Raw genomic sequence first — 24235 nt, 5'->3', positions numbered from 1 at the left:
CACTCTGATCCTTGGTATTAACCCTAGCCTGGAACTTGACTATGAACTTTTCTGCTACTCTTTGTCTCAGGTTTGACCCTGTTTCGATCTTTGGTCCTGACTGCCCTTGTCAGGATCCTGACAACTTTTTATTCTACTTGTTCTAATTTTAAAACTGCGGGAAACGAAATATGCACCCCCTTCAAACAAATTGAAAAGAGCCTCCGTCACACAAAAAAGAGGCTGCTTCATGGTCATGCTTGCATTTGTCTAACTTAATAAATGGCCCTAAGCTAGTTTGCAGAAAGGGATCCCTTTCTGCTTTATCTTACCTGAAGTTGCATGCACATGATGTAACTGAATTGTATTGTAATTCCATTTGAAATTAGAAAACAAAACATCCCCCTGCACACACACACACACACCGTAAACCAGGCTCCTAAAATTTTAAAACTGAACTTTAAATTTTAAACTTTAAACTACACTTTAAATTGTATGCATGCATATCCATGCAGCCAATGAATGACCATAGTTTTCCGCATAATCAAGCACAACACCTGGTTCTACTTACTGAAGCTTCTTGTCAGTTTAATACAATTAATATTCATTAAGGCTGATACTGGTACACAGTGGGCTTTGCTTTCAGTGATTAATTAAGTGCAGTAATGTTTTACTCATTACACTGGATCAAACACTTCTTCAGAAAGTAACTAATCTAACTTGCCCATCCTTGAAACAGTGTTTGGAGAAAAGAATGGTGGAAGGCTGTCACGATCAGTAGACACCAGTTTTTCAGCCCTGTTACTCCAGCACTACTGTTACGCTCCATGCCATGAAATTGTCAAGAGGCAGCACAAAATGGATAACTGGAGACTTGGAGATAAGCAATAGCCTAAAATAGGCTTGTGTTGGAGTAAGGTTTTTTTTGTAAAAAGATAAATTCTCTAGGAGGGGACTTTAAAAAAAATACCCTTAAACAGAAACCTATGAGCAGATAATCATTAAAATGCATCTACAACACATTTTATTTAATACGAACTCAAGTGCATGCAAGAAGAATTTCAGGATCCAGCCCTTTGATTCCTTGTTTCACTGAAAAAGTTCAATGCATAGGGTACTATAACAGCTGATCTTCTACACTGATGGCACTGATGGCAACACAAATATGCTTATGTCATCCACCTACTCTCATGTGTACTCATCGGCATGTTAACAGGAACATCATCTTGTCACTCTGAAATCATTACTGTACATTTCAGAGGCACCACTTAGCACTTGGGTAGGGATGGTTCTGCTGCCTTTACTGTCAGTGACCCCTTTCTATACAAAGAGCTCTCCTGAAATCATAGAGGTTTGCTACTCATTGTAAGGGCACCATATCTGGCCCAGAGTGCTTTTTTACTTAGCTGCTGCTTTTTAAGGGATGCAGTATGGTCTAATGAACATGTCACTAGGCTGGCAATTAAGAGACCTGGCTGAGAGTCTGTGCTGTGCTTCTCTGAAGTGAAGTACTGTACTCACTGCCCAGGGTTAGGGGAGGCTAAAGTGGCATTAGGTAACCTTTGTACTCTCCCAATCTGCAGTGGTGCCTGGAATCTCTCCAGCTCTGCACGCTGCAGCGCAGCACCTCAGCCTGGGCTTAGGAGGATATTCTTGCTTATAGCTATCTTCCACAAAACTTATGCTTGTGGAGTCCTACCACAGCAGAACCAGGGCTTTACCCTTGTAAAGGGGCTAGAGTGGGAATAAAAATCTCATTGATAGATTCCGTTCTTGGCTTTGCCACGGGCTCACTTTATGACAACAGGCATAAGGAGAAAGGAATAATAATGAATATTCACTGCTGGGCAAGTGCCAAACATTGTTACTCAAAGAGAAAACACTTCTTTAAGAAAGAATTCAGTTTGGGGCCTAGGAAAGACATTCACAATCTCTGCACCAATATCAGCAGGAGTCTGCACAAAAGTGAATAGTGACTCAATCGTTATTAACCTTTGGGCACATTTTCTCCAGGTAGCAGAACCCTCTGCTCTGGGGTGTTTCTGGGAAAAGTGAGGGTTGGAGAGTCCAAAAGAGCCAAATGTCTATGGAAGTCAGGGGAAAAGTAGCCCCAGAGGTGTTTCAGAAACATGGGGACTGAGCACAGATGGATTTAGCAGGTTTTATGTGCTTGAACGCCTGGCCTATTCCACATGTGTGTGGAGAAGGGGAGGAACACAAACTCCACCCTGTACAAAGAAACTCCATTAAGTAAAAGATCTACCAAGACAATCCGATGCAGTTCCCAGCCCCTTACATGTTTAATTCCAGTGTAGTGGGGACCCAGAGGAATGTTTATACCCAAAGAAAGTTTTGCCTAAATATGAAATAAAAAAGACTAAGCAGAAGCTAGTTGAGGACCTCAGGATCCAGCCCTTTTATTATTTGTTAATTAATCTTTTGTTGAAGATTATTTTATAAAGGTTTGTATTAGGGCTGGCACACCATTAAAAAAACTAATAGCGTACCATTTATTTAAATATTTTTGGATGTTTTTCTACAATTTCAAATATCTTGATTTCTTTTACAACACAGAATACAAAGTGCTCACTTTATATTATTTTTATTACAAATATTTTCACTGTAAAAATGATAAAAGAAATAGTATTTTTCAATTCACCTCATACAAATATTGTAGTGCAATCTCTATAGTGGAAATGTAACTTAAAAATGTAGATTTTTTTGTTACATAATTGCACTCAAAAACAAAACAATGTAAAAATGTAGAGCCTACAAGTCCACTCAGTCCTACATCTTGTTCAGCCAATCGTTAAGACAAACAAGTTTGTTTATGTTTACGGGAGATAATGCTGCCCTCTTCTTATTTACAATGTCACCTGAAAGTGAGAACAGGCATTCGCATGGCACTTTTGTAGCTGGTGTTGCAAGGTATTTATATGCCAGATATGCTAAACATTCATATGCCCCTTCATGCTACAGCCACCAATTCAGAGGACATGTTTCCATGTTGATGATGTTCATTAAAAAAACAGTGCATCAATTAAATTTGTGACTGAACTCCTTGGGGGAGAATTATATGTCTCTTGCTCTGTTTTACCTGCATTCTGCCATATGTTATAGCAGTATCTCGGATGATGACCCAGCATATGTTGTTCATTTGATTTACGAACACTGTCACTATAGATTTGACAAAACACAGAGGGTACCAATGTGAGATTTCTAAAAATAGCTACAGCACTCAATATAAGATTTAAGAATCTGAAGTGCCGTCCAAAACCTGAGAGGGACAAGATGTGGAGCATGTTTTCAGAAGTCTTAAAAGAGCAACACTCTGATGCAGAAACTACAGAACCTGAACCACCACACACACACACACACACACACCAACCTTCTGCTAGTGGCATCTAGCTCAGACGATGAAAATGAACATGCATCGGTCCACTCTGCTTTGGTTTGTTATCAAGCAGAACCAGTTATCAGCATGGATGCATATCCTCTGGAATGGTGGTTGAAGCATGAAGAGACATATGAATCTTTAGCACATCTGGCAAGTAAATATCTAGCGACGCTGGTTACAACAGTGCCATGCGAACACCTGTTCTCGCTTTCAGGTGCCATTGTAAACAAAAAGCGGGCACCATTATCTCCTGCAAATGTAACCCAACTTGTTTGCTTGAGCAATTGGCTGAAGTAGGACTGAGTGGACTTGTAGGCTCCAAAAGTTTTACATTGTTATATTTTTGAATGCAGTTATTTTTTTAACATAATTCAACATTTGTAAGTTCATCTTTCATGATAAAGAGATTGCACTACAGTACTTGTATTAGGTGAATTGAAATATACTATTTCTTTGATCATTTTTACAGTGCAAATATTTGTAATCAAAAATAATATAAAGTGAGCACTGTACACTTTGTATTCTGTGTTGTAATAGAAATCAATATATTTGAAAATATAGAAAAACATCCAAAATATTTAATAGATTTCCATTGGTATTCGATTGTTTAACAGCACGATTAATCGCGATTAATTTTTTTGAGTTAATGGCGTGAGTTAACTGCGATTAATCGACAGCCCTAGTTTGTATATAAATGCAAGGATAAAAAAGGAGACAAGAAAAAATTTGCTGTGAAATGAAGAGTACATTAAACATATTTACACAATATCAGGCTCATAATTTGCCTGTCTCAAAAATGAGCCTTAGAGTTAATCCTTTATTAAGAAAGATCTGACTCCAGAGGCTATGTGAGTAAACCTTCTTAAAATAATCTCTCATTTGGGGGATGGGAGGACATGTGATTTCCCCTTCCACATCCACTATCACTAGAGATATGTGCTGCTGGCTGACACAATATCAGTCTACTTTAGGGCTCTATGCTGCTACCTGTTGTCACAGATCCTAGAAAGCACCTCCTTTGCAGCCACCCACTAGGTGCTGTGAGGGCCTCTGTGCTCTGGATCCCCTGAGATGTGTTTAAGCTTCCGGAATCTCAGTAGAGTGCAGCACTCATTCCTCCCTTGGCCTCTATGGCACACTTCCTGGGCACTGCCTCTCTATCTGCTATCACTTCTTGGATATGAGGCTCCTCAGCCCACCTGCTCTAGGTTACAGGAGCAGTGCTCACCCATTACTGAAACACATCCCTCTCCCAGAACTCAACCCAAAAGGTGTGAAGCTTCTTATTTACAGTTTCCCTCTCTCTCAGGTGCATGCAGCATTTGTGAAGCAGTCACTACAAACATAACTTTGGATAGTTTAACACCTTTATGCTCTTTTATACTTGATCATGTAAAGCACAGAAGAGTACAGACCATATAAAACAATGAGGCAGGGTACGCATTTAGTGTTCAGTTTCCTTACCACTTCAGGGCATTTTTTGTGTTGGAGTATGAGTCTCGTGAGAAGTCCAGAGTCCTCTGGGGTCCATCTGGGTTCAGGAGTATGGAGGCTGCTACATGCTGCCCCCTTCTGCCCACCTCTCCCTCCTTGGAACCCTCACACAGCTTCTGTGACCTTGCTCTCTCCTTCTCTATGCTTCCTTTTCCTGTCTCGCCCCCTATTCATGTGTTTCTTTGTTTAAACCCCTCCTGCTCAACTGTTTCTTTTGTTCTAGTCCTAGTAAATTTCCACTGCTCCTGCGTTCCCTTCAGAGGAGTTAAGTAAAAATGGATTTTCCAACGCTTGAGCTGCTTTTTAGCATAACCTGTGTGAGGTCTAAGTATCATTCTTAATCTTAAGTATTTCTCATTGTCTCTGTCTGGTCAGCATTGATGGATCCAAAAATATATAGGCACTCATAACATATCAGTTTCTCATAATACAATTTCATAATCTCAGTCAGAATGTATAAATTATATAGATATAGCCCTAATTCATCATCATACCATCTGGGAGCCTTCCCCATAAAATAGACTGTTGTTTCTCAACTTCTACATAGAGTGCTTCTGCCAACGGGCACTGGCTGAAATTGTGGAAAAGCAGCATCACTTGCCCCATAACCTCAGCCATGCAGAATACAACGCCATCCACAGCCTCAGAAACAACTCTGACATCATAATCAAAAAGGTTGACAAAGAAGGTGCTGTCATCATCATGAATAGGTTGGAATATGAACAAGAGGCTGCTAGGCAGCTCTCTAACACCACATTCTACAAGCCATTACCCTCTAATCCCACTGAGGGTTACCAAAAGAAACTACCCCATCTGCTCAAGAAACTCCCTGAAAAAGCACAAGAACAAATCTGCATGGATACACCCCTAGAACCCCGACCAGGGGTATTCTATCTGCTACCCAGGATCCATAAACCTGGAAATCCTGGATATCCCATCATCTCAGGCATTGGCACCCTGACAGCAGGATTGTCTGGCTATGTAGACTCCCTCCTCAGGCCCTATGCTACCAGCACTCCCAGCTATCTTTGAGACACCACTGACTTCCTGAGGAAACTACAATCCATTGGTGATCTTCCAGAAAACACCATCCTGGCCACTATGGATGTAGAAGCTCTCTGCACCAACATTCCACATAAAGATGGACTACAAGCCATCAGGAACAGTATCCCCGATAATGTCACAGCAAACCTGGTGGCTGAACTTTGTGACTTTGTCCTCACCCACAACTATTTCACATTTGGGGACAATGCATACCTTCAAGTCAGCGGCACTGCTATGGGTAGCCGCATGGCCCCACAGTATGCCAACATTTTTATATCTGACTTAGGACAACGCTTCCTCAGCTCTCGTCCCCTAATGCCATTACTCTACTTGTGCTACACTGATGACATCTTCGTCATCTGGACCCATGGAAAAGAAGCCCTTGAGGAATTCCACCATGATTTCAATAATTTCCATCCCACCATCAACCTCAGCCTGGACCAGTCCACACAAGACATCCATTTCCTGGACACTACAGTGCTAATAAGCAATGGTCACATAAACACCACGCTATATTGGAAACCTACTGACCGTATACTTAACTACATGCCTCCAGCTTTCATCCAGACCACACCACACAATCCATTGTCTACAGCAAGCTCTAAGATACAACTGCATTTGCTCCAACCCCTCAGAGACAAACACCTACAAAATCTCTATCAAGCGTTTTTACAACTACAATACCCACCTGCTGAAGTGAAGAAACAGACTGACAGAGCCAGAAGAGTACCCAGAAGTCACCTACTACAGGACAGGCCCAACAAAGAACGAAACAGAACACCACTAGCCGTCACCTTCAGCCCCCAACTAAAACCTCTCCAGCGCATCATCAAGGATCTACAACCAACCCTGAAGGAAGATCCCTCACCCTCACAGATCTTAGGAGACAGGCCAGTCCTTGTTTACAGACAGCCCCCCAACCTGAAGCAAACACTCACCAGCAACCACATACCACACAAAAAAACCCACTAACCCAGGAACCTATCCTTGCTACAAAGCCCATTGCCAACTCTGTCCACATATCTATTCAGGGGACACCATCATAGGGCCTAATCACATCAGCCACACTATCAGAGGCTCATTCATCTGCACATCTACCAATGTTATATAGGCCATCATGTCCCATCAATGCCCCTCTGCCATGTACATTGGCCAAATCGGACAGTCTCTATGCAAAAGAATAAATGGACACAAATCAGAATCAAGAATTATAACATTCAAAAACCAGTGAGAGAACACTTCACTCTCCCTGGTCACTTGGTTACAGACCTAAAAGTCGCAATACTACAACAAGAAAACTTCAAAAACAGACTCCAACGAGAAACTGCTGAATTGGAATTAATTTGCAAACTGGACACCGTTAAATTAGGCTTGAATAAAGACTTGGAGTGGATGGATCATTACACAAAGTAAAACAATTTCCACATGCTTATTTTCCCCCTACTGTTACTCACACCTTCTTGTCAACTGTTGGAAACGGGCCATCCTGATTATCACTACAAAAGTTTTTTTTTCCTCCTGCTGATAATAGCCCACCTTAACTGATTACTCTTGTTATAGCTGGTATGGCAACACCCATTTTTTCATGTTCTCTCTGTGTACATATATATATATATATATATATAATCTTCTGACTGTATTTTCCACAGCATGCATCCAATGAAGTGGGTTTTAGCCCATGAAAGCTTATGCTCAGATACATTTATTAGTCTCTAAGGTGCCACAAGTACTCCTCGTTCTTTTTGATGATACAGACTAACACGTCTACCTCTCTGTCCTAGGAGACTTTTTGGAGTATGGTTCTTTTCCCCTTTTGGGTCATAGAAAGCATTGTTTCCATTAGGATTGTTACGTTTTCTATTTCTTTCTTTTGTGTGTGTGTGTTGATTTTTTTTGTTCTTTTGGGAGGAATGGGGAAGAGGAGGACAGGTAACATTGTAATGGTCACTCTGGTTATGGAAGGAAAAGCCATTGATAATAAAGGTTCAATCCTGAAAGTGCTGGATTGACCTTAAAACCCACTGCAAGTTCCTTCACAGGGTAAGAGCCAAATATAGGTTTCAACCATCAGACCCACATTTCTGCAGCTAACCAGATGAATGTGAAAATTTACACATTGTATCCTACATTTAATTTTAAAGTAAAAGGTTTTCAGCAAGGGTCATTAGCTATTGTTAAAAGGAGTTTGAATCATCTCTAATTTTTACTACTGCACTTATGGTACATATTTAGTTTCTCCGTCTTAAAAAAAATATTCTCAATCATATACAGAGAAGCAATATACAAAGCACTGTTCTTGCCCTGGCATGTTTACAGGACTTGTGACAGAGCACGGATTACAGTTACAAAAGGTGTTACTGGACAAATGGTGGGAGCATCTTACTTTGCTTTCTGAGCTATGCCTCTTTCTAAAAGGAATGTGCACATGAAAATACTTGTAGACTGAACATGCCCAAATCTGAGTTGGGAATAATACTCACTCTCCTGCTTTTGACAAAACCAACAAACATAGAAGGGGGAGAAGAAAAATGGCTTTTGTTGATGCTCTGAGGATATTGGGTGGCTAGTGAGTCATGGACAGATGCTTTGTGCTGGCAGGTTGGCCATGGAAGCTGTTGCTCTCTGAATCCCAGCTAGCCTAACCAGTCAGGGACGTCATTTGGTTCATGTAGTCAGTCCCACTTGTTCAGTGCTCCTTCTCAGGCTGAGCAGAGTTCGATGGGCTGTCTCATTTTACCATGTGCTGCATCTGATTTCAGGGTCAGGTAAAAAGCTGCAAGAGGACAGAGTAACGATAATATGTGTGGGTAGAAGAGGGAGAAATGGGTGAAACAGAAAGGGACCGTGATGGGGCAGAGAGGCCCCACACCAGAAGAGAAGAGGTTGTCCTATGGGCCTAGCTAGCCCCAAACTGCTATACCTGTAGCCAAAGTCAAACCTGGATGGGGAATAAAAGGAGAGAGTCTGGCTCAGTTCAAGGCTGTGGGCTGTGTAATGTGTGCAAAACCAAAGAAACTGTTGATCATGTTCTGTGGCATTGTGGGCAGTATTCTATGGAATGTTACTTTATGGAAATCTGAGTCTTCTTGGAATCAAAGTTTGGGGTTTTTGTTTTGTTTTTTTTCCTGAATGGGACTAATGAGAATATCATGGAAATGGAACAGTGCAAAGACGACGTTGCTATGTTTCCTTAAAGGTACTGGACTGAGTGAAAGGATGGAAAAACATGGAAAAAATAAACTTGGCTAAACATAATGAAGAAAATGGTGGTCACAGCCTTGTATGATGAGGCTGCTGCACCAAAGACAAAATTCAGGCTGACTGGCCAGGAAGAAGCAAGGAGCTCTGTCTTTCAGCCTGAAAGGAGCTTTCTCTGCAGAGTTGCAAGCCTACTAGCTGGAGCAGCCACTGGGGTGGAGAAGTTAAACCCCAAGAGCGAGCAACACCTGAATAAGGGTATGTCTATGCTCCAATAAAACACCCACAGCTAGCCTGTGTCACCTGTTTTGCATTCAGGGTGCAGGACTATAAAATTGCTGCATAGATGTTCAGGATCAGGCTGGAGGTGGGGTCTGGGATCTTCACCCCTCATGGGGTCTCAAGGTCTAAGCTTCAGCCCAAGCCTTAACATCTACACTTCAATTGTATTGCTCTGCAGCATAGGCCAGCATCAAGTGTTAATTGCAGAGTAGACATGCCCTAAGAGAATGTTTGTTTGGGATCCAAGCCCGAAGGAAAGGGCAGACGTGCCCCATAGGAAGACTAGTGAAGCCCACCTCAGAGGACACTAAAGAGAGACTTCTTCCCCTTTGGGAGACCTGTGGCTGTATCGGTGTACTTGAAAGTTCCACGGGGGTGGGGAGGAATGCTACTCCAGCCAACCTGCTATGAGGACACATGAGGGAGGAGAAGACATGTATCAGGCTGGAATGCTTGGTGGTACAAGCATCCCCACTGATGTGTCAAGGTCTGCATGTCACAATGAAGCCCTCTTTTCTTCTCTCCCCCAAAATGTCTTTTTAAGGGCCACAAAAAAGGCATGATGTGCAGAATAGCTCACCCTCCTTCACTATTTTGTCCATTAGTTAGGCCTAATTTCTTGTCCCACACTCCCCTTGTTTACCAAACATGAGCTTAACGTAGTCCTTGGTTGGTATCAGTCATTGTTGGTGATCCCTCGAGGTCAAGGATGTAGATCTTTGTTTAGATTAATTTAGTCTCTCTGTCTCCTCCTTGCATCTTCTTAAACATTTTATATAAGAGGTCACTGTGACAATTCATGAACCTTTACCTGTTGAGTTCAAATTAGAGTACATTTTTAGGTTCAGTTACTGAAACACCCCTGCATATCCCCTTTAGGCAGGGGTGCAAACTAGTCCTTAACCTCCTGTTTGTTCTCATAGTGCACAGAAGAAAACAAGGTGAAACCAACACAGGTGCAAGAAATCGACATGAGAGAAATAATGAGTGAAATACACATTATTAATTCAGTGGCCTATGACCTTTTTTAGGAAAATACAATTAGTTTCAGTAAAGAAAACTGTTTACTGGTGTTTATGCTTGTTGTGAGGAAACTGAAACCCAGAATATTGAAGCACTTTTGTTAACCAAGTATATGTCTACCTAGGTATCCAGAAAATAGCTCACCACACCATGGGTGTTTTTAGACCAATGACTAATGCACGTATGAACTGAGGGGACATTTTTAAATGAAATATTTACTCTCTAATCCATTATTTCACTAGTGAATTTCCAGTGTCTCTCATGGAAAAAATGCATATTCGCTGCAATTATTGCCTACTCAAGATCATTTATGTGAGATCACAAATACTTAGTCATACTTCTTCATGAAGACCACATAAGCTACCTCATTCATTTAGTCATATTGAGACTATCGAGTAAATGTTCCAATTAATGATAATCAGAAGATAAACAGCCATGCCACATCTCAGGCATGCCGTGTTTTTTAGATAGACTATACAAATTTCTCCATGAATACTCCACAGACCATAAAAAGATGAAACTGCTTTTGTAATAAGAAATGGCATTAAAATATTATTAAAAAAATAATCCAACCTCTAATTGGAAATACTCTGAAATTAATGGTTAAATCTTATAGCAATGTATTAAAAGGTTACCACTGTCAATTTTTAATGAATTCATTTTAATTATTATGATAAGGACATAGAATCAAATGGGTTTAAAGATGTACATTTTCAGTCATCTGGGGTCTGAACATTTTTTTTCACTTCTATTATTCTTTGATCATGGATGTTGATTGAACAGACAGTATTTGCCTTTTCAAAACTCTTTGAAGATGCATTTCTCCATTTTTTTTAAAATTGGGAACTGTTCAAACAAAGTAATCCTAGACTTTTCTTTTCTTTTCTCCCTAACTTTTTTCCACAATGTGCAATTTTTAGTTGTATTGTTCTCCAGCTACTGAGGGTTCTGTTCTCCATTTGTCAGGCTTCTGTTTAAATTGATGCACTCAAAAACAATTTATTGAAATAACTCCCTTGATTTTAAATCTTATCTGATTAAACCAAACAAATATTAAAATAAGATAAATCATACTGAAATGATGTTATTTCAGTCTACTACATATCCTAAATTATGACAAGCAGCTGACCCAATAGTCTCTCTCAATACATAAAGTCAGCTTTAAAAATGTATATATTGGTTTTATAATACACGCAATGTAAAAGCAAAGGCACTCATAGGAAATGTAAAGGGCCTAATATACAGGGACAGTTCCTACTTGAAGTGAGTAATATTTTGACTGCATGATGACTACAGGATCCAGGCCACTTTGTGCTAATTTACTAATATATAAACATATACACTTAATGAATGTATTGCTATTACTATTGTTGCATAAGCACGCAAGACTCAGAAACTACCGCATTTCTGATCCACTTTGTTGCTTTCTTTGAAGGTAAGATCTAGGAATCCTCAAGGGATGATAGGAGATGTAGTTGTTCTTCGCAAGAAAGCAGCTCTCTTGGCAAGAAGGTAGATTGCACAGTATGAAGGCAGAAAAGCTTATTGGTGGGGACTGGATCTGGCAATAGCAGCAGCTCGGCTTACAAGAGAGAGAATGGCAAAATGAGCCATTTTGACCCAGAACTGTGCAGGTGAACCCTCCTCTCTTTGGGGACACCACGACCCTCCCATTCCACACAGGAAACTGCAGAGGAACCAGCCAGAGACCCCAGTCAGTAGAAGAAGCTGCAGAACTAGCAAAAGCAGTCAGTGTTGCACTGGAGACATAGTGGATAAAATGACGTCCAGCCAGATCCTCCCTTCAACTTTCGGTTGGACTTAGAATGGTGGTACCTCTGGGGGTACTAGGAACCAGGTGCTGTCTCCCCACCATGCAACCTTGAGGAAAATGTGCAGAGAGGAGCCAGTCAGAAACTCTTGCAGGTAGAAACAGGAGCAGCCACAGCAAGGACCTCTGGACATTCAGAGAACTCTCTACAGTTTTGACTGGACTTTCTCTGCTGTGTGCTGATGGGCTGTTTGCGCCTACCCTCTCCCTCACAATTTCTTCACTTCAGCTTCAGTCCAGACCTACCCTTCTTACACTCTTCTCCCCAACCTGGCTCCTCACCCCCTTTCCTTCCCTTGTCCTTCCAATTAGCTTATGCCCCCTAAGTAACTCCTCCCCCTCAAAAATGGGGAACTAACATGATGTTTGCTGGTGTCACATTGTTTGCTTTGCTTGTGCGTTATATCCCTTCCCCCACCTGTCTGTCTTGTCTATTTCTATAGTTAGCTCTCTAGGTCAGGGGCTGTCTAGTACTTTGTGCCTGTACCATGCATAGCACAATGGCGTCCCGTTCTTGGTTGGCCCTGAGGCAACATGATGAAAAATAATGAGACAGATTATGGACTTGTTCTTTTAATGAATAACCTGTTAGTGTTATAAAACAATGGCAAAGCAGCTGTCTATTTTAAGAACTACTTTCTGATTGTCTCAACCTGTGTGACCTGGGGTGTACACATACCTAAAATGTGCATTGCTCTTAAAATTCAGGGGGGTTAGTATAATTGATACTTATTGTGGCAGTGCGGGACTCACTGCTGCAGCGCCTCTTGTCGGTCATCCTGGGAATTAGCTCTTTTGACCTGGAGCACCCTCTGCAGGCTGGTGCCTCACTACCGCTGGCCCCCATGTCCCTCCCGGACCCTGGTGCCCTTTTATCTGGGGTGCTGCCCCTCCAGGCAATACCCCACAGATCTGGGTCTCCCCTCCCCAGGGAACCCCCACCCTCTATCCCCACCTTGCCTCAGCCTATGGGCTACTGCCAGTCACCATCTAGCCCCCTTTCACTGGGGCTGAATGCAGTCTGTACAAGCCAGTCATCATAGGCAAGGGAGATTCTGACCTGCTGCCTTTCCCTGCAACCCAGTACCTCCAGCCTGGGGAGTTGCTGGCCTAGAGCTCCCCAGGCATCTCCCGAGCCCTGCTTTACTCCACTACCTTTAGGCTTCCCAGGCAGCTGGGTCCATCCCCCTCCTCAGCTAGTGGGAGAGTGTCTGATCTTGGCCCACTGCTCTCTTATAAGGGCCAACTGGGCCCTGATTAGGGTGTGGCCTAATCTGAGACTGCTTCCCCATTCAGCCTTTCCCCAGCAGCAGCCCTCTCCTGGGCTGCTTTTAACCCCGCCGGGCAGGAGCAGGGTGACTATCCTGCGACAGTTATATTAATCTTGTCATAGATATTGTTGTGTGCACTGATATCTAGCAATGAGGTGGAAAAGTGCATAAGAAAATGGAAAAGGAAGGGGGGGGTGGCAAACAAAGGAGGGTTCCACATGTCCACACGAGAGGTATGGGAAATTGAACACTTTCACATGCTTTAGAACAAATGTGCCGAGATGTGGTTGGATGGCTGATTACTGGGCCAAACATCTGCTCTGTTCATTGCACGATCATTTACATGTGTTATGTCCAGCTCATGTATGTGATCCTTTGCTAGATGTGATCTTTGTTCTTGTATGAAAGGTTTTACAAGTCTCATTCTCTCTCAACACCCGGTATGGGTGGCTGGTTTCTTAGAACCATTCAACAGTAGGGACACGATGCTGCTACCCTGCATATCTGCCACCATTCCAGATGAGAGCAGAAAGTCAGCGCCTAAGAAAGAAGTGATAAACATGTATGGTACCACGCAGTACAGTTATTTTGCTGCACAGTTTTAAAAATCTCTTTCTCAATAACTTGGGCTTTCAAAGATAAAGACTAGCTGCTTACCAGCAACCAGGCCACTAGTCACCAGTGTATGACTCTGCTATCCAAAATACAGCAGTAGAGTCTAGTCTCAGCACAAGCCATTACAAACAAAGCAGTGGAAAAATATGCTGATCACTTGAAAGCCTTTACATGGGATTGCTCATTTCCACCGTAATCTAGAACTGTACAATTTCAATCCAACTATGTTGGCCTCCTGCCACAGAACGATATTTAAATTTCTTCCTCTGCCTTTTTCATCATCCTCAGAACGTCTTACTTCTGCAGCTTGTCCCCACTGCATTTGTTTATCACCACTGGTACCTCAGGTCTTATGGGAGTGCCAAACTTTGAAGTCTTGACCTATATGTCATGTGTCTCCACAGGGAAAATATGTTCCTCATATTTTTGGTTATGAAGTTCATGCCACTAGGGCACAGATTGATGTTTGCTATTGGATTATGCCCGCCACTTACTGTGTCAGAGCTGCTACTTGTTCTGTTGCAGCGACTCACTTTTGAAACAGCTAAACTTGCTAATAAGCCTTATGGCAGCTGGCTCTTCAGCCAGTGTGAGTAGGTAACAGGAAGAAAGCCATAGTGACCAACAATAATCATCTCACTTTTTAAAAACTAATTTTGTTTTAAAATACTCTACAAGAGCTGGTCATAAAATGATTTTTTCTCTGCAGAAAATCTCAGCAGAATACAAGAAAAATTGAAATTTGCTGTGGAAAATTTTGACTTTTCATTGAAAAACAGAAGCCCCCCTCAAATTGAAATGTCTTCAGTTGCCAAAAACTGAAAAACAACAACAAATGGATGAACACTGGCAAAAATAAAACATTTGTGGGTTTTGGCCAACATTTTTCAGTTTCCAAAAAGCAGACTTTCTATGAAATCTCTTTGATCAAAAACTCAATTTTCCATCAAAAGTTTCTAAGGAAATTTTTTGACCAGACCTCAGTTCTGTCCTATACTTACATATCTGAAACCAGTAATATCTGTCTCTAAAAGCAGACTGACTTGTTTTTAAGAATGACCAATGTATGGCCCAATACTGGATCTAGCTAGAAAACCTAACATAGGAAAATATAGGAATTGATTTCTTATTGTTTCCCAAACTTTTTTTTAATTGCAGGTTACAATGAAAAAGAACGTAATCAGTACACTGGTTGTTCACAGGATCAGGTAAGTTTCATTTAAATCTACAGTATAATATATTAGTTTGGGATAACATTAGACAATATTTTTTCTTTATATAAAGACGCTCCCCAACTTACGCAATCGTTCTGTTCTGGAAAGCCTTGCGTAACTCGAATTTTGCATAAGTTGGAAACGTATACCTGAACGTTACGCAAAAAAAACAAAACCAAACCTTGTTTCTAGCTTATGGAACTTTTTCCATAAGTGTGAATTCGCGTAAATCGGGTCTTGCGTAACCTGGGGAGCATCTGTAATGTAATGGCTCTTCCTGCACAAATAAATGCTGTTTGTAGAACCGTAATAAAGAAATTCTTTCTAAAACTAATTATCTTAAATTCTGTCTCTCACTTTAGTGAATTGTTTATTAAAAGACCAATATACTCCGATTTCCAGTCCTTAGCAATAGTAGCCATAGTATAAGCACTAAGTGGTAGTGATCAGTTTTGTCAATACCAAGCAATACTTCTAATCCTGTTATTCTCTATATTCCTGTAATGTTTTCTAATTTGCTCCTTTCTGAGTGAAAATAATCTATGAAAGTTCTGCCATATGTATTCAGAATTCCCCACTTCACAACAAACCATCTCCTATAAAAGCCTGATCTTGCAACTGACTGTGGATAGACCCTGTGGAATTCCATGTGAGTGCCAGATGCATTTCTCTATTCATGGGTCTTTCATTGGTTCATTGGTCCAGGTGTATCTTGTAAATTATTTTATAGGATCTTTAATAAAGTGTTAAGAATCATAATGGGTAGAGCTTGAAATAAATATCTGAGCCTACCTAAAATGTTCATTTTCAGAATATTAATGTTAAAGATCCAAGATGTAAAGGTTTCCCATGCTATAAATCTCAAAGACATCTCTTGTAAAAGAGTGTATAATTCAGGTCAAGTGGCTCTGTAAATTTTCCCTTGAGCTGCACTCTAAGGGCTTGTCTATATGACAAGTTACTGCACAACAACCATAGTTGTGTGAATCTACAGAGCACCACCAGCTTGCCATGCAGTAATGTCCTGTGTGGATGCAGCAAGCTGAAAGTCCCAGAATGTGGTTTAGCATTAAATGACACTCCAACATTCACTGCACTGTGGCAGTGTTCACATGGGACGTTTCTGCGTGGCAAGCCTATGTGTTGTATATTAACAACCTCCCACCCCTGCTTGCTGTGCAGTAACTTGTCATGTAAACAAGCCCTAAGATACTAAATGGTGAGCATTTCCTATCTGAATGCTCTTTTAGATCTTTCAAGTAACCGTTATTATTATTCATTGGGTATAGACAGTGTGCTTGGTGCTGTACAAGGTATGGGTATATAGACAGTTCCTGCTCCTTGGAGATTTCAGTAAAAAGCCCTGTCCTGCATTGAGAACCACACACATAGCCCGACTGCAATGAAGTCCATGAGTCATTCTCAGTGCAGAATAGGGACCTAAAAGACACACCAATAAGCACCCAGAGATAATCAGTTCAAGAGCTCTAATGAAAGAGCTGCACAGGAGAAGCCGTTTGTAATCCATAGCAAAAAAAAATTGTATTGGTCCTACAAACCCAGGAGCCGATGCCATATTTGTGAGTATCATTTACTGACACCTTATCTAATAACTAGCTATTCTGTTGACATGTGAGCCCTGCTGCAACCCATAGAAAGCTGTTAACTTGGGTTGGGTTTTTGTTGCTAATATTTTCCTGATCTCACCGTCTTTCCCACATGTGTGACAGAGAAGGTATTTACAAGACTGATAATGTCTGTGCATTACAGAATTAGTGAGTTTTTGGAGGGAATTGAATGCTGTGGGATGGGGGCAAGGAATTTCCGCACTGGAGTTGGTTGGGATTCCAAGCAAGAGGGAGGAACTGAGATGGGTGTGGGAGAAGGAAATGAACAGGATGTTGAGTCTGGCATCACTGCACCCAGTAAAGGAAGGTATTCCACAAGGCAGAGTGAGGAGCAGTGCACTTAATGAACCTTAAGCAGAGCTGGTTTGCCACACAGGGAGTAGTAGTAAGCTATACCCAAGAAAAGTGTGTGGTAATAGGGACAGCTCCTAGCTCCTCACTCTGGGCTGGGCCTACAAGGAACAATGAAGCCCACTGTGAATAAGGCTTGCAGGACTGACCCCATTCTTCTATGAGACCAATTTCTACCATGTTTAAACAATGAACTGAGCTGTAACTATATTTTCATACCGGATGTTGTAAATCTAAATTCAAATAAGTCACCCTACAGGGTTTTAACCATATGTCTGTAAAGGCCATTAAAGAATGCCATTCTCAGCTATGTGGAAGTATTTATCATGTATTATTTAGCATACTAATGGGAACTGAAAGTATTACTTCTTGTTACTCCTTACATGATTCATCTGTTAGTATTTCTTGCTGGACAGTATGGACTTGATTAACTGGAAAATAGCTAATGCAAGCTGAAAATAAGGCCTGCATTTTTCTTTCCAAATAATTTTTTCAAGCCAGTGCATGCTACTAACAAAATAATTGAAATGCAAAAATTAGTTATGTGCTAGTGTTAAGGTTTTTAATTTTTTTATGGAGCATGTATATTCAACATCAAATCCCAAGTAAATGATAGGCATAGAATAACGCATTGTACCGAAGTAAAAGAAACACAATGATTAGGCCAAAACTAATCATGATATTGATCATGCACCCTAGTGTCTTGTCTCAGAGACCAAAAATATATCTTCACGGATAGGGTGACCAGGCAGCAAATCTGAAAAATCATGGGGGGTAATAAGAGCCTATATAAGAAAAAGACTCAAAAATCGGGACTGTCCCTATAAAATTGGGACATCTGGTCACCCTACTCACGGAGGACAAGAAAAAGTCACACCAAAGAACAAGTTGTAATGAAAGACATTTACAATAAAATAACAGAACTCCAAAAGAATTACATTAGTACCTAAAACCAGCAAAGAATGTTTATAGACATTTAAATGTCATTCTAAAGAGGAAAATGAAGATTATTCAACCTATGGGTTATTTCTGTTTTAGAACATTTTGTGTGTGTGGAGGGACTGGGGCTATATGGCAATGATTAGAAAGCTGCATTAAAATGTATAATGTGACTGTTACAACCCTGTTGGGCTTCCTCTTCTGGACACTCGCCAGGCTGCTGTGTTTGGATTCCAAGGCTTGATCTGTGTATTTAAGTTTGCCTTTGGTCTTAGTAGGCTCCAGCACTGTCTTTCCTTGCCCTCTAGGCATACTCTGTCTGTCTGGTAGCCCTTTTAAGAAATGGGATCCTGCAGTCCAGCTGCCCAGACCCCAAGACCAATGCTGAACCCCACAAGATTCTCTAGAAGTTTAAGGACCCCTCACCCTCAGAACTCCACCCTTGTGCGCACTCTGGTTTATATTTTAAACCTTCAGGGACTCCTGATAATTGAAGCAAACAGACATATAGACAAAAGGATTTCTAAAACAATCACTCTTCTTTAGAGAGCACAAGAGATATACTGATCTAAGCAAAACAATAAACATCTGTATGCTATTCCCTGCCTCAGTTTCCTCACCATGCTTGAGTGTTCTTTGGGGTTTGGGTCAGTGCCCTTTCAGGTTCAAAGTTCCCTCTCCTGAGCCTCACTCCTCAAGCTCATGGTGTTTCCTCTCTGACCCCTGCAACCAGCTTCAGCTGGTCTAGTAGTCAAATGGTGGCCTCTCACCCCTTCCTTCAAACCCTAACTCCCCTGCAGACCAGCTGGGGTCAAACTATTTTCACCCAGATTGGAGCTAGCAAATTGTTCTTCTAGGGTTAGGCCTCTTCAGTTCTTGGTGATCTTTAACAACAATTCCATTCAGAGGGAGATCCTCAGGTATCACTTCTGTCTACGTAGCATAAGGAGTGTCTCACGAAAGAAGCTAAATCTTTGAGAAGAGGTAGATTGCAGCACAACAGTAAGTGGGTATACGGAGTGACGCAGTTTTTTATAAAAACAATACAGAAATTCCCCACAATCTCCACAGTGACCTTTGCTGCATGCTCACACAGAGTATTTTGGGGTAGCACAGTGATTGGGGGGGAGTCTAGGGGAGAGGGACAGCAGGGGTTGGGAGTGGGCAGCATCAAGGTTCCATACCCCGCACATCAGATAGTGTAACTGAACTGGAATACCATGGAAGCAAGCTGTGCCACACATTCTTATGGTATCGATTATTTCCATCCCAGAGCCAAGGAGGGAGCAGGACCAGGTTGTGACTCTACAGAGTCAATGGTTTTCTTCATTTCTTATCAGTAAGTGGCTAACTCATAAATGTGGCCTTTGTTCTAGATAAAATGTTTACATGTGGGCAGACCTTTAGTTTTGTTTTGTTTTTTTGTCACTTGTGTGAGTCATATATGTTGAAGAAGCCCTACTGGGCTGAGAAAAATGAAAAGGAAAGGGAAGAATCACCCATCTGAGAAGCAACTGAGTCCTTTCAGCCTCCTGGTACCATAGAAGGCTGCAAAACAGAACGAGTGGCAAATACTGGGCAATACAAAAGAGTGGACTTTTTGTGGGTAACTCTTTCCTTAGGGTTCTGTGTGAGACTGCAAAATTGCTATGTCTTAGCCAGAGCTCAGAATTATTTCCAAAGATGGACATGTCCATGCTGTTTTTAACTTGCTTGTCTCGAGGAAAAAAAAATGAAAATTTCTGCCTAAAATGTTTTAATAAAAGCATACAGGTGAGAAAAAAATTCCCACATGGTAATCTCAAGAAACTGTGTGAAATCCCAGGGAGGTAACTGGAAAACAAAATAACCAGCCTCTGACAATGCAGAATAGAAATGTTTACCTATAATTTAAGTGAAAGCATGTCGCAAAAGCAATTCTAAAGTCACCTTTGTGGCACTGGTCGATTCATAAGGAACATGAACTTCACCCTAACCTGTGTTTTTCTTAGATAGGTGTCAACTGGATAGCATTAGATAGACTGTATATGTATGTGTGTGAGATTGAATTTCCTAAAATTGTAGGACTGGAAATACATTGCAATTACCTGTATAGTGAAAGTAATTTACAGAAACATTTCATTAATGTTTAGGTAGTTTGTGGCAGGGTGATCTTAGCTCAGGTTATTTTGGGCAATTACCCTGTGACACTGAAGTACACATGAAAAATTTATTTGGAACTAGACTGTTCTGAAATTAATTTAAAGAATAAGTAGTAAATAGTATATTTTGGCTTTTTGACACCTTTAATTTTAACTGTGAACGCCTGTCTCTTTCTTCCATAGTAGTTGGCCAAGTCACTTTTCACTCTAGGGATCTCACTCTGCTAGCAGTATGGTAACAGTTTTTTTCCTAAATCGACTAAAGTTTGCTTGAATCGTATTTTGGGTGCATTAAGGATTCTGTCAGAACCTGTCAAAGCCCTAATGGGAAGCCTACACCTCATCTATACAATACAATTCCAGGACTGTCACCTGTTTGTGTGTCACTCTGAAGCCCAGAATATCTGAGTCTGTCTGAAGTGGTGAAAAAAGCTACAAGCATGGTTGAGAGCTCTTGTTCAGAATATCACTTGCTTGACTCGTCAGTGGGATTTGCACCCTACCATCCAATTTTTAAGTTCTCAGTCATTTTGATTTTATGAATTACACTTGTCCGGTTTACAGATACAGTAAGGCATATTAAGAGTCTTAGACAATCATGATATCAAAGATAACATAACCAGTCACCACCTGTACTTTGTAGCTAATTTACATGCAACGATTTCATTGATTGTATGAGGGAGACTGCACAGATGGCGAATTACTTGGCCCAACTGCAACACCGATGCAACAGTATGGGCTTTCAGCTACTAGTAACAGATAACACAATAAGTAAAAAAATCACTTTACAGTCAGCAGCATGCAGAAACTAACCCTGGGAATGTCAGCATGGTACATGCAAACAAAACTATAGACATGGGGCCATAGACTCTATACTGGTATCCTTACCTCCTATGGCAGTGAATTTCATGAGGCCTATGGAGAAACTTTTTCTTAGTGAATTGAGTTGACTTTTATGTTTAGTCTGCAGAAGAGAAGAATGAGGGGGGATTTGATAGCTGCTTCCAACTACCTGAGAGGTAGTTCCAGAGAGGATGGTTCTAGACTAGTCTCGTGGTGGAAGAGGACAGGACAAGGAGTAATGGTCTCAAGTTGCAGTGGGGGAGGTTTAGGTTGGATATTAGGAAAAACTTTTTCACTAGGAGGGTGGTGAAACACTGGAATGCGTTGCATAGGGAGGTGGTGGAATCTCCTTCCTTAGAAGTTTTTAAGGTCAGGCTTGACAAAGCCCTGGCTGGGATGATTTAATTGGGGATTGGTCCTGCTTTTGAGCAGGGGGTTGGACTAGATGACCTCCTGAGGTCCCTTCCAACCCTGATATTCTATGATTCTATGATTCTATGGTGTCAATATTTTGCTGGTTAGAGGAATCCGCTTGTTGTTTGTGTTGGGGGGGGGGGCGCTGAGTGAATATTAGTGGTAATGAATGTAAGGCACTAACAGAATTAGTTGGTCTGCAAGTGGGAAAATATTGTTAGGAAGTGAAGAAATGGCTCTGTCAAATTTGGAGCCCACTCAAAAACAGAATAGAAGTGAATATTTGAAGTTTGAATTGTATTTTTCCATAGACAAATGAAAGTTCTGGGCTGATGAATGATTTTGTACTTAATTTTGCTAGTAGTCTTGGGAGAAGGGCAAGAACTGTTATCAAAAAAAGAATTTTTGTTCTTATTGCAACAATTCCATGAACTAAAGGTCTGATTTCAAAAACAGGAACCATATTTATGCACACAAACATTTGGCCTTATTTTTCAGCAGCGCTAAGTAGTCACCTGCTCCCTCTGAAATCATGTTCTTAACATTTTTGAAGATCTGACACTTTTTTAGTGCCTGAATATGGATTTAGGAGCCTAACTCTAGGCTCATTTTTTAAAAAATATACATTTATTTCAATGAAATATTTGGAAAAAACCGCAGTGTTTTAACTGAGTCTACATCTACGCAACTCACACAGACATACTTATGCTGGCTGTCGTTTGATCTAGCATACTAAAAAGAAAGATGTAGCATGGACAGTGTCGGCATAGGTTAGCTGCCCCGAGTATAAACCCACCTGCACCCCATGGATACACATTTCGGGCAAGTAGTCCAAGCCACTGCTGCTGCTGCCAATGCTACCGCAGCTACACGACTGCTGTTAGCATGCTAGCTCACATGAGAGCTACTGTAAGTATGTCTGCGCAAGCTGGGAATCACACCACTAGTTTGAAGTGAAGATAGACCCTAAAGGGGTGAATATATTTAATGAAAAAATTCCAGCTGGTTCTCCTGAATCTGCATATTATGCAAGTTTCTCAGCTCCGCCAACAAATCACAGGGTGTGTATGCACTCTCAGCTGGGAGGATAATTTCCAGCTTGAAGAGACACACCTCTTCTCATTGAGCTAGCATGCTAAAAATAGAGTCTGGCCACAGAAGTGTGAATGGTGGGATGGGCATCTTGGATGGGTACGTACTCGGGGCGGCTAACCCGCCACTCACTGCTCACACTCTTGCAGCCAGACTCTATTTTTAGCACACTAGCTTGATGAGCACTAGTGAAATTGTCTCCTTGAGCTGGAAATTACATCTCCAGCTTGAAGTGTAGACAATATCCTTTGTCCTCCACCGCAAACTGCCCCATTCCAGTTCTTTCTCTCTCTTGCTCTCTCTCTCTGAAAAGGACTTTCAGTCATGCTCTATTTTGTGAGATGATCAAATAAGGACAAGTATCAGGCCACTAATCTCCTCCTTTTTATATGATTTAATAAGGATTTGAACTCTTATTTCCAGAGGTGAAAGACCATTCCACTAAACCACTGAAAATCTTACAGTATTTATATTCCTTCCACTACGTGGAGGATTAAGGAGATCAGAAGACTATCATTTGCATTATTGATAAAACTGAATTTGTTTGGAGTGAAACTTGAATTCCCCTTTACTGCTACTTCTACAACAGAAGAGTTTTTCCATCGCTTTAGAGTATGGCCTTTGTCTCTCTGTTTTCTTATTGCTCGACTAATTTTTTTGTTCAATCCACAGAGTGTTTTTCATGATGAGTCAATTGTGCTATAAGTTTTACCATTAATTCTCAACTATGATTTAAAGTGCCGCCACCAGCTAGCAGTACTTGATTATAAGGCTATTACACATGTAATATCTGAAGTTCAAATCAAATGAAAATCTCTCACTTTTTTTCTGTATTCGTTTATCCAACACAGCCATTTTAGTCTGGAGCCTGACAGGCAGTTTCATTTGCATATGGACTGAGGTTATCTCACTACCCAGAGCAGAATCTTTATTTATGGCTTCTCTCTCAGTCTGAAAATCTAGGTTTGACTTGCACTGTGCTCTTCAACAATTGAGAACAAGGAGTCTATGTTGGTCTGGTTAGAAGCTGCCTTTGGAACCTCATTTGCATAAGAGATGGAATATTTTTCTTCAATTTCATATTGATTCCTGGCATACTGATCTACAGGTTAAACCCTTGTACTACTGCAGTTGGGCTTGCAGTTGAAGAACCTGCTCTACTACACCACCTTTTTGTTCATAATTTACTAAGACTTGTTTTCAGTGTTTAGAAGACTGTGTTGTAACTTATTTAAAAATATATCAAAGTATATCACACTGGCAATTGTAAAAAAAAGAAAACAGAATAAAGACAAAACTTCAGCTAAATAGGTATTTGATCTTATATATGCCACTGAGTCAAAACCCCACCGTTTTTGGAAGCCTACATAGCAGTTTGCAGTTTTTGTTCATGTGTCTTTCACAGTTGGTAGACTTAAGAGCACTCTTCTGTCAAGTGTCAACAATGCTTTCTTGCCATAGATAGTGTAACTTCATTTT

The 24235-nt window shown here is 41.0% G+C and overlaps 1 long non-coding RNA gene across 1 annotated transcript in view; it reads left to right on the top strand.

Annotated features, from left to right (window-relative positions):
• Nucleotides 1-15292: 15292 nt before the first annotated feature.
• LOC140916868 (uncharacterized) overlaps nt 15293-24235 on the top strand; it is a 312730-nt gene continuing 303787 nt past the window's right edge. Inside the window, exon 1 of the long non-coding RNA XR_012160675.1 lies at nt 15293-15342. This is a non-coding gene — a long non-coding RNA (uncharacterized LOC140916868). The remainder of the gene's footprint in view (nt 15343-24235) is intronic.

This window comes from Lepidochelys kempii, chromosome 9 (genome assembly GCF_965140285.1).
Source record: "Lepidochelys kempii isolate rLepKem1 chromosome 9, rLepKem1.hap1, whole genome shotgun sequence".
Taxonomy (NCBI): domain Eukaryota; kingdom Metazoa; phylum Chordata; order Testudines; family Cheloniidae; genus Lepidochelys; species Lepidochelys kempii.
The sequence above is the reverse complement of the archived record's forward strand: the minus strand, read 5'-3'. Positions and strand labels throughout refer to the sequence as shown.